Below are 19,008 nucleotides of genomic sequence, written 5' to 3'. Positions count from 1 at the left end.
TAGAAATTGCATCCGAATTTAATACAAAAGGTACAATGCCGACTGAAGTACAAGAAGTCTGACACTCTAACTTTCTATGATTTGAACCTCTCCTGTGAGTCCAGTTTTAGATTCCGATGCTTCACTTCAGGTTTACTGTATCCCTTGGACCTTCTTATTGACGATGAAACACAGAAATTGCATCCGAATTTTAAAAAAAAAGCACAATGCCGACTTAAGTACAAGAGGACCGACACTATAACTTTCGGTGATTTGAACCTCTCCTGAGAGTCCAGTGTTAGATTCCGATGCTTCACTTCAGGTTTACTATATCACTTGGGCCTTCTTATTGACGGTGAAACACAGAAGTTGCATTCGAATTTAATACAAAGTGCACAATGCCGACTTAAGTACAAGAGGACTGACACTTTAACTTACTATGGTTTGAACCTCTGCTGTGAGTCCAGTTTTAGATTACGATGCTTCACTTCAGGTTTACTGTATCCTTCGGACCTTCTTATTGTCGATGAAACACACTTATTGCATCCGAATTTAATACAAAAGGCATAATGCCGACTTAAGTAAAAGAGGACCGACACTATAACTTTCGATGATTTGAACCTCTCCTGTGAGTCAAGTGTTAGATTCCGATGCTTCACTTCAGGTTTACTGTATCACTTGGGCCTTCTTATTGACGGTGAAACACAGAAGTTGCATTCGAATTTAATACAAAGTGCACAATGCCGACTTAATTACAAGAGGACTTACACTTTAACTTACTATGATTTGAACCTCTGCTGTGAGTCCAGTTTTAGATTCCGATGCTTCACTTCAGGTTTACTGTATTCCTTGGACCTTCTTATTGTCGATGAAACACAGAAATTGCATCCGAATTTAATACAAAAGGCACAATGCCGACGTAAAAACAAGAGGACAGACACTCTAACATTCTATGATTTGAACCTCTCCTGTGAGTCCAGTCTTAGATTCCGATGCTTCACTTCAGGTTTATAGTACACCTTGGACCTTCTTATTGACGATGAATCACAGAAATTGCATCCGAATTTAATACAAAAGGCACAATGCCGACTTAAGTACAAGGGGACTGACACTCTAATTTCCTTTGATTTGCACCTCTCCTGTGAGTCCAGTTTTAGATTCCGATGCTTCACTTCTGGTTTACTGTATCCCTTGTACATTGTTATTGACGATGAAACACAGATATTGCATCCGAATTTCATACAAAAGGCACAATGCCGAGGTAAGTTCAAGAGGACTGATACTATAACTTTCTATGATTTGAACCTCTCCTGTGGGTCCAGTTTTAGAATCCGATGCTTCACTTCAGGTTTACTGTATCCCTTGGACCTTCTTATTGGCGATGAAACACAGAACTTGCATCCGAATTTAATACAAAATGCACAATGCCGACTTAAGTACAAGAGGTTTGACACTCTAATTTTCTATGATTTGCACCTATCCTGTGAGTTCAGTTTTAGATTCCGATGCTTCACTTCAGGTTTACTGTATACCTTGGACCTTCTTGTTGACGATGAAACACAGAAATTGCATCCGATATTAATACAAAAGGCACAATGCCGACTTAAGTACAAGGGGACTGACACTCTATTTTCCTATGATTTGAACCTCTCCTGTGAGTCCTGTTTTAGATTCCGATGCTTCTCTTCAGATTTACTGTATACCTTGGACCGTCTTATTGACGATGTAACACAGACATTACATCCGAATTTAATACAAAAGGCACAATGCCGACCTAAGTACAAGAGGACTGACACTCTAACTTTCTATGATTTGAACCTCTCCTGTGAGTCCAGTTTTAGAATCCGATGTTTCATTTCAGTTTTCCTGTATCCCTTGGACCTCCTTATTGACGATGAAGCACAGATTTTGCGTCGGAATTAAATTCAAAAGGCACAATGCCGACTTAAGTACAAGAGGACTGACACACTAACTCCCTATGATTTGAACCTCCCCTGTGATTCCAGTTTTAGATTCCGATGCTTCACTTCAGGTTTACTGTATCCTTTGGACTCTCTTACTGACAGTGAAACACAGAAATTGCATCCGAATTTAATACGAAAGGCACAATGCCGACGTAAAAACAAGAGGACAGAAAATCTAACATTCTATGATTTGAACCCCTCCTGTGAGTCCAGTCTTAGATTCCGATGCTTTACTTCAGGTTTATAGTATACCTTGGACCTTCTAATTGTCGATGAAACACAGAAAATTCATCCGAATTTAATACAAATGGCACAATGCCGACTTAAGTACAAGCGGACTGACAATCTAACTTTCTATGATTTGCACCTATCCTGTGATTCCAGTTTTAGATTCCGATGCTTCACTTCAGGTTTACTGTATCCCTTGGACTCTCTTACTGACAATGAAACACAGAAATTGCATCCGAATTTAATACAAAAGGCACAATGCCGATGTAAAAACAAGAGGACTGACACTCTAACATTCTATGATTTGAACCTCTCCTGTGAGTCCAGTCTTAGATTCCGATGCTTCACTTCAGGTTTATACTATACCTTGGACCTTCTTATTGACGATGAAACACAGAAATTGCATCCGAATTTAATACAAAAGGCACAATGCCGACTTAAGTACAAGGGGACTGACACTCTATTTTCCTTTGATTTGCACCTCTCCTGTGAGTCCTGTTTTAGATTCCGATGCTTCTCTTCAGATTTACTGTATACCTTGGAGCGTCTTATTGACGATGTAACACAGAAATTACATCCGAATTTAATACAAAAGGCACAATGCCGACTTAAGTACAAGAGGACCGACACTTTAACTTTCTATGATTTGAAACTCTCCTGTGAGTCCAGTTTTAGAATCCGATGTTTCATTTCAGTTTTCCTGTATCCCTTGGACCTTCTTATTGACGATGAAGCACAGATTTTGCGTCGGAATTAAATTCAAAAGGCACAATGCCGTCTTAAGTACAAGAGGACTGACACTCTAACTTTCTGTGATTTGAACCTCTACTGTGAGTCCAGTTTTTGATTCCGATGCTTAACTTCTGGTTTACTGTATCCCTTGGACCTTCTTATTGACGATGAAACACAGATATTGCATCCGAATTTGATACAAAAGGCACAATGCCGAGGTAAGTACAAGAGGACTGACACTATAACTTTCTATTTTTTGAACCTCTCCTGTGAGTCCAGTTTTAGATTCGGATGCTTCACTTCAGGTCTACTGTATCCCTTGGGCCTTCTTATTGCCGATGAAACACAGAAATTGCATCCGAATTTAATACAAAAGGCACAATGCAGACTTAAGTACAAGAGGACTGACACTCTAACTTTCTATGATTTGAACCTCTCCTGTGAGTTCAGTTTTAGATTCCGATGCTTCACTTCTGGTTTACTGTATCCCTTGGACCTTCTTATTGACGATGAAACACAGATATTGCATCCGAATTTAATACAAAAGGCACAATGCCGAGGTAAGTACAAGAGGACTGACACTACAACTTTCTATGATTTGAACCTCTCCTGTGAGTCCAGTTTTAGATTCCGATGCTTCACTTCAGGTTTACTGTATCCCTTGGGCCTTCTTATTGACGATGAAACATAGAAATTGCATCCGAATATAATACAAAAGGCACAATGCCGACTGAAGTACAAGAAGTCTGACACTCTAACTTTTTATGATTTGAACCTCTCCTGTGAGTCCAGTTTTAGATTCCGATGCTTCACATCTGGTTTACTGTATCCCTTGGACCTTGTTATTGACGATGAAACTCAGATATTGCATCCGAATTTAATACAAAAGGCACAATGCCGAGGTAAGTACAAGAGGATTGATACTATAACTTTCTATGATTTGAACCTCTCCTGTGAGTCCAGTTTTAGAATCCGATGCTTCACTTCAGGTTTACTGTATCCCTTGGACCTTCTTATTGACGATGAAACACAGAACTTGCATCCGAATTTAATACAAAATGCACAATGCCGACTTAAGTACAAGAGGTTTGACACTCTAATTTTCTATGATTTGCACCTATCCTGTGAGTTCAGTTTTAGATTACGATGCTTCACTTCAGGTTTACTGTATCCCTTGGACCTTCTTATTGTCGATGAAACACAGAAATTGCATCCGAATTTAATACAAATGGCACAATGCCGACGTAAGTACAAGAGGACTGACACTCTAACATTCTTTGATTTGAACCTCTCCTGTGAGTCCAGTTTTAGATTCCGATGCTTCACTTCAGGTTTACTGTATCCCTTGGACTCTCTTACTGACAATGAAACACAGAAATTGCATCCGAATTTAATACAAAAGGCACAATGCCGACTTAAGTACAAGGGGACTGACACTCTATTTTCCTTTGATTTGAACCTCTCCTGTGAGTCCTGTTTTAGATTCCGATGCTTCACTTCAGGTGTACTGTATGCCTTGGACCTCCTTATTGTCGATGAAACACAGAAATTGCATCCAAATTTAATACAAAAGGCACAATGCCGACTTAAGTACGAGAGGACTGACACTCTAACTTTCTATGATTCGAACCTCTCCTGTGAGTCCAGTTTTAGATTCCGATGCTTCACTTCAGGTTTACTGTATCACTTGGGCCTTCTTATTGACGGTGACACACAGAAGTTGCATCCGAATTTAATACAAATGGCACAATACCGACTTAAGTACAAGAGGACTGACACTCTAACTTACTATGATTTGAACCTCTGCTGTGAGTCCAGTTTAAAATTCCGATGCTTCACTTCAGGTTTACTGTATCCTTCGGACCTTCTTATTGTCGATGAAACACAGTTATTGCATCCGAATTTAATACAAAAGGCACAATGCCGACTTAAGTACAAGAGGACTAACACTCTAACATTCTGTGATTTGAACCTCTGCTGTGAGTCCAGTTTTAGATTCCGATGCTTCACTTCAGGTTTACTGTATCCCTTGGACCTTCTTATTGTCGATGAAACACAGAAATTGCATCCGAATTTAATACAAAAGGCACAATGCCGACTTAAATAAAAGCGGACTGACACTCTAACTTTCTATGATATGAACCTCTCCTGTGAGTCCAGTTTTAGATTCCGATTCTTCACTTCAGGTTTACTGTATACCTTGGTCCTTCTTATTGACGATGTAACACAGAAATTGCATCCGAACTTAATACAAAAGGCACAATGCCGACTTAAGTACAAGAGGGCTGACACTCTAACTTTCTATGATTTGAACCTCTCCTATGTGTCCAGTTTTAGATTCCGATGCTTCACTTCTGGTTTACAGTATTCCTTGGACCTTCTTATTGACGATGAAACACAGATATTGCATCCGAATTTGATACAAAAGGCACAATGCCGAGGTAAGTACAAGAGGACTGACACTATAACTTTCTATGATTTGAACCTATCCTGTGAGTCCAGTTTTAGATTTCGGTGCTTCACTTCAGGTTTACTGTATCCCTTGGACCTTCTTATTGACGATGAAACACAGAGATTGCATTCCGAATTTAATACAAAAGGCACAATGCCGACTTAACTACAAGAGGACTGACTCTCTAACTTTCTTTGATTTGAACCTCTCCGCTGAGTCCAGTTATAGATTCCGATGCTTCACTTCACCATTACTGTATCCCTTGGACCTTCTTATTGACGATGAAACACAGTAATTGCATCCGAATTTAACACAAAAGGCACAATGCCGACTTAAGTACAAGAGGACTGACACTCTAATTTTCTATGATTTGAACCTCTCCTGTGAGTCCAGTTTTAGATTCCGATGCTTCACTTCAGGTTTACTGTATCCCTTCGACCTTCTTATTAACGATGAAACAGAGAAATTGCATCCGAATTTAATACAAAAGTCAAAATGACGACTTAAGTACAAGAGGACTGACACTCTAACTATCTATGATTTGAACCTCTCCTGTGAGTCCAGTTTTAGATTCCGATGCTTCACCTCAGGTTTACTGTATACCTTGGACCTTCGTATTGACGATGAAGCACAGAAATTGCATCGGAATTAAATTCTAAATGCACAATCCCGACTTCAGTACAAGAGGACTGACACTCTAACTTTCTTTGATTTGAACTTCTCCCGTGAGTCCAGTTTTAGATTCCGATGCTACACTTCAGGTTTACTGTATCCCATCGACCTGCTTATTGACGATGAAACACAGAAATAGCATCCGAATTTAAGACAAAAAGCACAATGCCGACTTAAGTACAAGAGGACTGACACTCTAACTCCCTATGATTTGAACTTCTCCTGTGAGTAAAGTTTTAGATTCCGATGCTTCACTTCAGGTTTACTGTATAATTTGGACCTTCTTATTGACGATGAAACACAGAAATTGCATCCGAATTTAATACAAAGGGCACAAAGCCGACTTAAGTACAAGAGGACTGACACACTAACTTTCTGTGATTTGAACCTCTACTGTGAGTCCAGTTTTTGATTCCAATGCTTCACTTCAGTTTTACTGTATACCTAGGACCGTCTTATTGACGATGAAACACAGAAATTGCATCCGAATTTAAATCAAAAGGCACAATGCCGACTTAAGTACAAGAGGACTGGCACTATAACTTTCTATGATTTGAACCTCTCCTGTGAGTCCAGTTTTAGATTCCGATGCTACACTTCAGGTTTACTGTATCCCATCGACCTGCTTATTGACGATGAAACACAGAAATAGCATCCGAATTCAATACAAGAAGCACAATGCCGGCTTAAGTACAAGAGGACTGACACTCTAATTTTCTATGATTTGAACCTCTCCTGTGAGTCCAGTTTTAGATTCCGATGCTTCACTTCAGGTTTACTGTATCCCTTCGACCTTCTTATTAACGATGAAACAGAGAAATTGCATCCGAATTTAATACAAAAGGCACAATGCCGTCTTATGTACAAGAGGACTGCCACTCTAACTTTCTATGATTTGAACCTCTCCTGTGAGTCCAGTTTTAGATTCCGATGCTTCACTTCAGGTTTACTATCTCCCTTCGACCTTCTTATTAACGATGAAACAGAGAAATTGCATCCGAATTTAATACAAAAGTCAAAATGACGACTTAAGTACAAGAGGACTGACACTCTAACTATCTATGATTTGAACCTCTCCTGTGAGTCCAGTTTTAGATTCCGATGCTTCACCTCAGGTTTACTGTATACCTTGGACCTTCGTATTGACGATGAAGCACAGAAATTGCATCGGAATTAAATTCTAAATGCACAATCCCGACTTCAGTACAAGAGGACTGACACTCTAACTTTGTATGATTTGAACTTCTCCCGTGAGTCCAGTTTTAGATTCCGATGCTACACTTCAGGTTTACTGTATCCCATCGACCTGCTTATTGACGATGAAACACAGAAATAGCATCCGAATTTAAGACAAAAAGCACAATGCCGACTTAAGTACAAGAGGACTGACACTCTAATTTTCTATGATTTGAACCACTCCTGTGAGTTCAGTTTCAGATCTCGATGCTTCACTTCAGGTTTACTGTATCCCTTGGTCCTTCTTATTGACGATCTAACACAGAAATTACATCCGAATTTAATACAAAAGGCACAATGCCGACTAAAGTACAAGAGGACAGATACTCTAACTTTCTATGATTTGAACCACTGCTGTGAGTCCAGTTTTAGATTCCGATGCTTCTCTTCAGATTTACTGTATACCTTGGACCGTCTTATTGACGATGTAACACAGAAATTACATCCGAATTTAATACAAAAGTCACAATGCCGACTTATGTACAAGAGGACTGACACAGGAGAGGTTCAAATCATAGAAAGTTAGAGTGAGTCCAGTTTTAGAATCCGATGCTTCATTTCAATTTTCCTGTATACCTTGGACCTTCTTATTGATGATGAAGCACAGATATTGCGTCGGAATTAAGTTCAAAAGGCACAATGCCGACTTAAGTACAAGAGGACTGGCACTCTAACGTTCTATGATTTGAACCTCTCCTGTGAGTCCAGTTTTAGATTCCGATGCTTCACTTCAGGTTTACTGCATAATTTGGACCTTCTTATTGACGATGAAACACAGAAATTGCATCCGAATTCAATACAAAGGGCACAAGGCCGACTTAAGTACAAGAGGGCTGACACTCTAACTTCCTGTGATTTGAACCTCTACTGTGAGTCCAGTTTTTGATTCCGATGCTTCACTTCAGTTTTACTGTATACCTAGGACCGTCTTATTGACGATGAAACACAGAAATTGCTTCCGAATTTAAATCAAAAGGCACAATGCCGACTTAAGTACAAGAGGACTGGCACTCTAACTTTCTATGATTTGAACCTCTCCTGTGAGTCCAGTTTTAGATTTCGGTGCTTCACTTCAGGTTTACTGTATCCCTTGGACCTTCTTATTGACGATAAAACACAGAGATTGCAATCCGAATTTAATACAAAAGGCACAATGCCGACTTAACTACAAGAGGACTGACTCTCTAACTTTCTTTGATTTGAACCTCTCCGCTGAGTCCAGTTTTAGATTCCGATGCTTCACTTCACCATTACTGTATCCCTTGGACCTTCTTATTGACGATGAGACACAGAAATTGCATCCGAATTTAATACAAAAAGCTTAATGCCGACATAAGTACAAGAGGACTGACACTCTAACTTTCTATGATTTGAACCTCTCCTGTGAGTCCAGTTTTAGATTCCGATGCTTCACTTCAGGTTTACCGTATCCCTTCGACCTTCTTATTAACGATGAAACAGAGAAATTGCATCCGAATTTAATACAAAAGTCAAAATGACGACTTAAGTACAAGAGGACTGACACTCTAATTCTCTATGATTATAACCTCTCCTGTGGTTCCAGTTTTGGATTTCGATGCTTCACTTCAGGTTTACTGTATCCATTGGACCTTCTTATTGACGATAAAACACAGAAATTGCATCCGAATTTAATACAAAAGGCACAATGCCGACTTAACTACAAGAAAACTGACTCTCTAACTTTCTTTGATTTGAACCTCTCCGGTGAGTCCACATTAAATTCCGATGCTTCACTTCAGGTTTACTGTATGCATTGGATCTTCTTACTGACGATGAAACACTGATATTGCATCCGAATTTAATACAAAAGGCTCAATGCCGACTGAAGTACAAGCGGACTGACACTCTAATTCTCGATGATTTGAACCTCTCCTGTGAGTCCAGTTTTAGATTTCGATGCTTCACTTCAGGTTTACTGTATCCCTTGGACCTTCTTATTGACGATGAAACACAGATATTGCATCCGAATTTAATACAAAAGGCACAATGCCGACTAAAGTACAAAAGGACAGACGCTCTAACTTTCTATGATTTGAACCTCTGCTGTGAGTCCAGTTTTAGATTCCGATGCTTCACTTCAGGTTTACTGTATCCCTGGGACCACCTTATTGACGATGAAGCACAGAAATTGCATCGGAATTAAATTCAAAAGGCATAATGCCGACTTATGTACAAGTAGTCTGACACTCTAACTTTCTATTATTTGAACGTCTCCTGTGAGTCCAGTTACAGCTTCCGATGCTTCACTTCAGGTTTACTGTATCCCTTGGACCTTCTTATTGACGATGAAACACAGAAATTGCATCCGAATTTAATACAAAAGGCACAATGCCGACTTAACTAGAAGAGAACTGACTCTCTAACTTTCTTTGATTTGAACCTCTCCGGTGAGTCCAGTTTCAGATTCCGATGCTTCACTTCAGGTTTACTTTACCCCTTGGACCCTCTTACTGACAATGAAAAACAGAAATTACATCTGACTTCAATATAAAAGGCACAATGCCGACTTAAGTACAAGAGGACTGACACTCTAATTCTCTATGATTATAACCTCTCCAGTGGTTCCAGTTTTATATTTCCATGCTTCACTTCAGGTTTACTGTATCCCTTGGACCTTCTTATTGACGATGAAACACAGAAATTGCATCCGAATTTAATACAAAAGGCACAATGCCGACTTAACTAGAAGAGAACTGACTCTCTAACTTTCTTTGATTTGAACCTCTCCGGTGAGTCCACATTAAATTCCGATGCTTCACTTCAGGTTTACTGTATGCATTGGATCTTCTTATTGACGATGAAACACTGACATTGCATCCGAATTTAATACAAAAGGCACAATGCCGACTGAAGTACAAGAGGACTGACACTCTAATTCTCTATGATTATAACCTCCCCTGTGGGTCCAGTTTTAGATTTCGATGCTTCACTTCAGGTTTACTGTATCCCTTGGACCTTCTTATTGACGATGAAACACAGAAATTGCGTCGGAAACAAATTCAAAAGGCACAATGCCGACTTAAGTACTAGAGGTCTGACACTCTAACATTCGATGTTTTGAACCACTCCTGTGAGTCCAGTTTTAGATTCCCATGCTTCACTTCAGGTTCACAGTATACCTTGGACCATCTTATTGACGATGAAACACTGAAATTGCATCTGAATTTAATACAAAAGGCACAATGCCGACTTAAGTACAAGAGGACTGACACTCTAACTTTCTATGATTTGAACCTCTCCTGTGAGTACGGTTTTAGATCCCGATGCTTCACTTCAGGTGTACTGTATCCCTTGGACCTCCTTATTGACGATGAAACACAGAAATTGCATCCGAATTTAATACAAAAGGCACAATGCCGACTTAAGTACAAGAGGACTGACACTCTAACTTCCAATGATTTGAACCTCTCCTGTGAGTCCAGTTTTAGATTCCGATCCTTAACTTCAGGTTTACTGTATCCTTTCGACCTTCTTAATGACGAAGAAACACAGAAATTGCATCAGAATTTAATACAAAAAGCACTATGCCGACTTAAATACAAGAGGACCGACACTCTAATTTTCTATGATTTGAACCTCTCCTGTGAGACCAGTTTTAGATTCCGATGCTTCACTTCAGGTTTACTGTATCCCTGGGACCACCTTATTGACGATGAAGCACAGAAATTGCATCGGAATTAAATTCAAAAGGCATAATGCCGACTTATGTACAAGTGGTCTGACACTCTAACTTTCTATTATTTGAACCTCTCCTGTGAGTCCACATTAAATTCCGATGCTTCACTTCAGGTTTACTGTATCCATTGGATCTTCTTACTGACGATGAAACACTGATATTGCATCCGAATTTAATACAAAAGGCACAATGCCGACTGAAGTACAAGCGGACTGACACTCTAATTCTCGATGATTTGAACCCCTGCTGTGAGTCCAGTTTTAGATTCCGATGCTTCACTTCAGGTTTACTTTATCCCTTGGACCCTCTTACTGACAGTGAAACACGGAAATTGCATCCGAATTTAATATAAAAGGCACAATGCCGACATAAGTACAAGAGGACTGACACTCTAATTCTCTATGATTATAACCTCTCCTGTGGGTCCAGTTTTAGATTACGATGCTTCACTTCAGGTTTACTTTATCCCTTGGACCCTCTTACTGACAATGAAACACGGAAATTGCATCCGAATTTAATACAAAAGGCACAATGCGGACTTAAGTACAAGAGGACTGACACTCTAACTTTATATGATTTGAACCTCTCCTGTGAGTCCAGTATTAGCTTCCGATGCTTCACTTCAGGTTCACTGTATCCCTTGGACTTTCTTATTGACGATGAAACACAGAAATTGCATCCGAATTTAATACAAAAAGCACAATGCCGACTTAAGTACAAGAAGACTGACACTCTAACTTTCTATGATTTGAACCTCTCCTGTGAGTCCAGTTTTAGATTCCGATGCTTCACTTCAGGTTTACTGTATCCGTTCGACCTTCTTATTAACGATGAAACACAGAAATTGCATCCGAATTTAATACAAAAAGCACAATGCCGACTTCAGTACAAGAGGACTGACACTCTAATTTTCTATGATTTGAAGCTCTCCTGTGAGTCCAGTTTTAGATTCCGATGCTTCACTTCAGGTTAACTGTATCCCTTGGACCTTCTTATTGACGATGAATCACAGAAATTGCATCCGAATTCAATACAAAATGCACAATGCCGACATACGTACAAGAGGACTGACACTCTAACTTTCTATGATTTGAAACTCTCCTGTGAGTTCAGTTTTAGATTCTGATGCTTCACTTCAGGTTTACTGCATTCCTTGGACCTTCTTATTGACGATGAAACACAGAAATTGCATCCGAATTTAATACAAAAGGCACAATGACGACTTAAGTACAAGTGGCCTGACACTCTAACTTTCTATGATGTGAACCTCTCCTGTGAGTCCACATTTAGATTCCGATGCATCACCTCTGGTTTACTGTATACCTTGGAGCTTCGTATTGACGATGAAGCACAGGAATTGCACCGGAATTAAATTCAAAAGGCGCAATGCCTACTTAAGTACAAGAGGACTGACACTCTAACTTTCTATGATTTGAACATCTCCGATGAGTCAAGTTTTAGATTCCGATGCTTCACTTCAGGTTTACTGTATCCCATGGACCTTCTTATTGACGGTGAAACACAGAAATTGCATCCGAATTTAATACAAAAGGCACAGTGCCGACTTAAGTACAAGAGGACTGCCAGTCTAACTTCCTATGATTTGAACCTCTCCTGTGAGTCCAGTTATAGATTCCGATGCTTCCCTTCAGGTTTACTGTATCCCTTGGACCTTCTTATTGACGATGAAACACAGAAATTGCATCCGAATTTAATACAAAAGTCACAATGGCGATTTAAGTACAAAAGGACTGACACTCTTACTTTCTATGATTTGAACCTCTCCAAGGAGCCCAGTTTTGGATTACGATGCTTTACTTCAGGTTTACTGTATACCTTGGACCTCCTTATTAACCATGAAACAAAGAAATTGCATCGGAATTAAACACAAAAAGCACAATGCCTACTTAAGTACAAGATTACTGACACTCTAACTTTCTATGATTTGACCGTCCCCTGTGAGTCCAGTTATGGATTCCGATGCTTCACCACAGGTTTACTGTATACCTTGAACCTTCTTGTAGACGCTGAAGTACAGAAATTGCATCGGAATTAAATTCAAAAGGCACAATACCTACTTAAGTACAAGAGGACTGACACTCTAGCATTCTATGATTTGAACCTCACCTGTGAGTCCAGTTTCAGATTCCGATGCTTCACATCAGGTTTACTGTAACCATTGGACCTTCTTATTGACGATGAATCACAGAAATTGCATCCGAATTTAATAGAAAAGGCATAATGCCGACATAATTACAAGAGGACTGACACCCTAACATTCTACGATTTGAACCTCTGCTGTGAGCCCAGTTTTAGATTCCGATGCTTCACTTCAGGTTTACTGTATCCTTTGGACCTTCTTATTGACGATGAAACACAGAAATTGCATCCGAATTTAATACAAAAGGCAGAATGCCGACTTAAGTACAAGCGGACTGACACTCTAACTTTCTATGATTTGAACCTTTGCTGTGAGTCCAGTTTTAGATTCCGATGCTTTACTTCAGGTTTACTGTATCCCTTGGACCCTCTTACTGACAATGAAACACAGAAATTGCATCCGAATTTAATACAAAAGGCACAATGCCGACTTAAGTACAAGAGGACTGACACTCTAACTTTCTATGATTTGAACCTCTCCTGTGAGTCCACTCTTACATTCCGATGCTTCACTTGCGGTTTACAGTATACCTTGGACCATCGTCTTGACGATGAAACACAGATATTGCATCCGAATTTAGTACAAAAGGCACAATGCTGACTTAAGTACAAGTGGACTGACACTCTAACTTACTATGATTTGAACCTCTCCTGTGAGTCCTGTTTTAGATTCCGATGCTTCACTTGAGGTGTACTGTATCCCTTGGACCTCCTTATTGACGATGGAACACAGAAATTGCATCCGAATTTAATACAAAAGGCACAATGCCGACTTAAGTATAAGAGGACGGACACTCTAACTTTCTATGAATTGAACCTCTCCTGTGAGTCCAGTTTTAGATTCCGATGCTTCACTTCAGGTTTATTGTATCCCTTCGACCTTCTTATTAACGATGAAACACAGAAATTGCATCCGAATTTAATACAAAAAGCACAATGTCGACTTCAGTACAAGAGGACTGACACTCTAATTTTCTATGATTTGAACCCCTCCAGTGAGTCCAGTTATACATTCCGATGCTTCACTACAGGTTTACTGTATCCCTTGGTTCTTCTTATTGACGATGAAACACAGAAATCGCATCCGAATTCAATACAAAATGCACAATGCAGACTTACGTACAAGAGGACTGACACTCTAACCTTCTATGATTTGAACCTCTCCTGTGAGGTCTGTTTTAGATTCTGATGCTTCACTTCAGGTTTACTGTATTCCATGGACCTTCTTATTGACGATGAACCACAGAAATTGCATCGGAATTAAATTCAAAAGGCACAATACCTACTTAAGTACAAGAGGACTGCCACTCTAACTTCCTATGATTTGAACCTCTCCTGTGACTCCAATTTTAGAATCAGATGCTTCACTTCAGATTTAGTGCATCCCTTGGTCCTTCGTATTGACGATGAAACACAGATATTGCATAAGAATTTAGTACAAAAGTCACAGTGCCGACTTAAGTACAAGCGGACTGACACTCTTACTTTCTAAGATATGAATCTCACCTAGGAGTCTAGTTTTAGATTCCGATACTTTACTTCAGGTTTACTGTATACCTTGGACCCCCTTATTGACGATGAAACACAGAAATTGCATCGGAATTAAATTCAAAAGTCACAATGCCGACTTAAGTACAAGAGGACTTACACTCTAACTTTCAATGATTCGAACCTCTCCTGTGAGTCCAGTTTTAGATTCCGATGCTTCACTTCGGGTTTCCTGTATCCTTCTACCTTCTTATTGACGATGAAACACAGATATTGCATCCGAATTTAATACAAAAGGCACAATGCCGAATTAAGTACAAGAGGACTGACACTCTAACTTTCAATGAATTGAACCTCTCCTGTGAGTCCAGTTTTAGATTCCTATGCTTCACTTCAGGTTTCCTGTACGCCTTGGACCGTCTTATTGACGATGAAGCACAGATATTGCATCCGAATTTAATACAAAAGGCACAATGCCGAGTTATGTACAAGAGGATCGACACTCTAAATTTCTATGATTTGAACCTCTCCTGTGAGTCCAGTTTTAGATTCCGATGCTTCACTTCAGGTGTACTGTATATCTTGGAACTTCTTATTGACGATGAAGCACAGAAATTGCGCCGGAATTAAATTAAAAAGGCACAATGCCGACTAAATTACGATAGGACTGCCACTCTAACCTTCTATGATTTGAACCCCTCTTGTGAATCCAGTTTTAGATTCTGATGCTTCACTTCAGTTTTACTGTATACCGTGGACCTTCTTATTGACGATGAAACACAGAAATTGCATCCGAATTTAATACAAAAGGCACAATGCCGACGTAAGTACAAGAGGACTGACACTCTAACTTTCTATGATTTGAACCTCCCCTGTGAGTCCAGTTATAGATTCCTATGCTTCACTTCAGGTTTACTGTATCCCTTGGACCTTCCTATTGACCATGAAACACAGAAATTCCATCCGAATTTAATACAAAAGGCACAATGCCGACTTAAGTACAAATGGACTGACACTCTAAATTTCTATGATTTGAACCTCTGCTGTGAGTCCAGTTTAAGATTCCAATTCTTCACCTCAGGTTTACTGTATACCTTGGACCTTCTTATTGACGATGAAACATAGATATTGCATTAGAATTTAATACAAAAGTCACAATGCCGACTTAAGTACAGGCGGACTGACACTCTTACTTTCTAAGATTTGAATCTCTCCTAGGAGTCCAGTTTTAGATTCCGATGCTTTACTTCAGGTTTACTGTATTCCTTGGACCTCCTTATTGACGATGAAACACAGATATTGCATCGGAATTAAATACAAAAGGCACAATGCCGACTTATGTACAAGAGTACTGACACTCTAAGTTTCTATGAATTGAACCTCTCCTGTGAGTCCCGTTATAGATTCCGATGCATCACTTCAGGTTTACTGTATCCCTTGGACCTTCTTATTGACGATGAAACATAGAAATTGCATCCGAACTTAATTCAAAGTCACAATGCCGACTTAAGTACAAGTGGACTGACACTCGAACTTTCTATGATCTGAAAATCTCCTGTGAGTCCAGTTTTAGAATCCGATGCTTCACTTCAGGTTTACTGTATCCCTTGGACCTTCTTATTGACGATGAAACACAGATATTGCATCCGATTTTTATACAAAAGGCACAATGCCGACTTAAGTACAAGAGGACTGACACTCTAAATTTCTATGATTTGAACCTTTCCTGTGAGTCCAGTTTTAGATTCCGATGCTTCACTTCAGGTGTACTGTATATCTTGGAACTTCATACTGACGATGAAGCACAGAAATTGCGCCGGAATTAAATTAAAAAGGCACAATGCCGACTTAAGTACGAGAGGACTGACACTCTAACTTTCTATGATTTGAACCTCTCCTGTGAATCCAATTTTAGATTCCGATGCTTCACTTCAGGTTTACTGTATACCTTGGACCTTTTTATTGACGATGAAACACAGAAATTGCATCGAATTAAATTCAAACGGTACAAAGACGACTTAAGTACAAGAGGACTGACACTCTAACTTTCTATGATATGAACCTCTAATGTGAGTCCGGTTTTAGATTCCGATGCTTCACTTCAGGTTTACTGTATACCTTGGACCTTTTTATTGACGATGAAACACAGAAATTGCATCGAATTAAATTCAAACGGTACAAAGACGACTTAAGTACAAGAGGACTGACACTCTAACTTTCTATGATTTGAACCTCTCCTGTGAGTCCAATTTTAGAATCCGATGCTTCACTTCAGGTTTAGTGTATCCCTTGGTCCTTCTTATTGACGATGAAACACAGGTATTGCATTAGAATGTGATACAAAAGTCACAATGATGACTTAAGTACAAGAGGACTGACACTCTAACTTTCTATGATTTGAACCTCTGCTGTGAGTCCAGTTTAAGATTCCAAAGCTTCGCCTCAGGTTTACTGTATACCTTGGACCTTCTTATTGACGATGAATCACAGAAATTGCATCGGAATGAAATTCAAAAGGCACAATGCCGACTTAACTACAAGAGGACTGACGCTCTAATTTTCTTTGATTTGAACCTCTCCTGTGAGTCCAGTTTTAGATTCCGATGCTTCACTTCAGGTTTACTGTATCCCTTGGACCATATTATTGACGATGAAACACAGAAATTGCATCCGAATTTAATACAAAAGGCACGATGACGACTTAAGTACAAGAGGACTGACACTCTAGCTTTCTATGATTTGAACCTCTGCTGTGAGTCCAGTTTAAGATTCCAATGCTTCACCTCAGGTTTACTGTATACCTTGGACCTTCTTATTGACGATGAAGCACAGAAATTGCATCGGAAGTAAATTCAAAAGGCACAATGCCGACTTAAGTACAAGAGGACTGACACTGTAACTTTCTATGAATAGAACCTCTCCTGTGAGTCCAGTTTTAGATTTCGATGCTGCACTTCAGGTTTACAGTATACCTTGAACCTTCTTATTGACGATGAAGCACAGAAATTGCGAGGGAATTAAATTAAAAAGGCACAATGCCGACTTAAGTACGAGAGGACTGTCACTCTAACATTCAATGTTTTGAACCTCTCCTGTGAGTCCAGTTTTAGATTCCGATGCTTCACTTCAGGTTAACTGTATCCCTTGGACCTTCTTATTGACGATGAAGCACAGAAATTGCATCGGATTTAAATTCAAATACACAATTCCGACTTATGTACAAGGGACTGACACTCTAACTTTCTATGATTTGAACCTCTCCTGTGAGTCCAATTTTAGAATCCAATGCTTCACTTCAGGTTTAGTGTATCCCTTGGTCCTTCTTATTGACGATGAAACATAGATATTGCATTAGAATTTAATACAAAAGTCACAATGCCGACTTAAGTACAGGCGGACTGACACTCTTACTTTCTAAGATTTGAATCTCTCCTAGGAGTCCAGTTTTAGATTCCGATGCTTTACTTCAGGTTTACTGTATCCCTTGGACCTTCTTATTGACGATGAAACACAGAAATTGCATCCGAATTTAATACAAAAGGCACAATGCCGACTTAAGTACAAGAGGACTGACACTCTAAATTTCTATGATTTGAACCTCTCCTGTGAGTCCAGTTTTAGATTCCGATGCTTCACTTCAGGTTTACTGTATCCCTTACACCTTCATATTGACGATGAAACACAGATATTGCATCCGATTTTTATACAAAAGGCACAATGCCGATCTAAGTACAAGAGGACTGACACTCTAACTTTCAATGACTCGAGCCTCTCCTGTGAGTCCAGTTTTAGATTCCGATGCTTCACTTCGGGTTTACTGTATCCCTTGGACCTTCTTAATGACGATGAAACACAGATATTGCATCCGAATTTAATATAAAAATTCCAATGCCGAATTAAGTACAAGATGACTGACACTCTAACTTTCAATGAATTGAACCTCTCCTGTGAGTCCACTTTTAAATTCCGATGCTTCACTTCAGGTTTACTGTATACCTTGGACCTTCTTATTGACGATGAAGCACAGAAATTGCGTCGGAATTAAATACAAAAGGCACAGTGCTAACTTAAGAACAAGAGGACGGACACTCTAACTTTCTATGATTTGAACTTCTCCTGTGAGTCAGGTTTTAGACTCCGATGCTTTACGTCAGGTTTACTGTATCCCTCTCACCTTCTTATTGACGATGAAACACAGAAATTGCATCGGAATGAAATTCAAAAGGCACAATGCCGACTTAAGTACAGGAGGACTGACACTCTAACTTTCTATGATTTGAACCTCTCCTGTGAGTCCAGTTTTAGATTCCGATGCTTTACTACAGGTTTACTGTATCGCTTGGACCTTCCTATTGACGATGAAACACAGTAATTGCATCCGAATTTAATACAAAAGGCAC

The sequence above is a fragment of the Schistocerca americana genome, chromosome 5, assembly GCF_021461395.2.
Source record: "Schistocerca americana isolate TAMUIC-IGC-003095 chromosome 5, iqSchAmer2.1, whole genome shotgun sequence".
Classification (NCBI taxonomy): domain Eukaryota; kingdom Metazoa; phylum Arthropoda; class Insecta; order Orthoptera; family Acrididae; genus Schistocerca; species Schistocerca americana.
Note: the sequence above shows the minus strand (reverse complement) of the source record.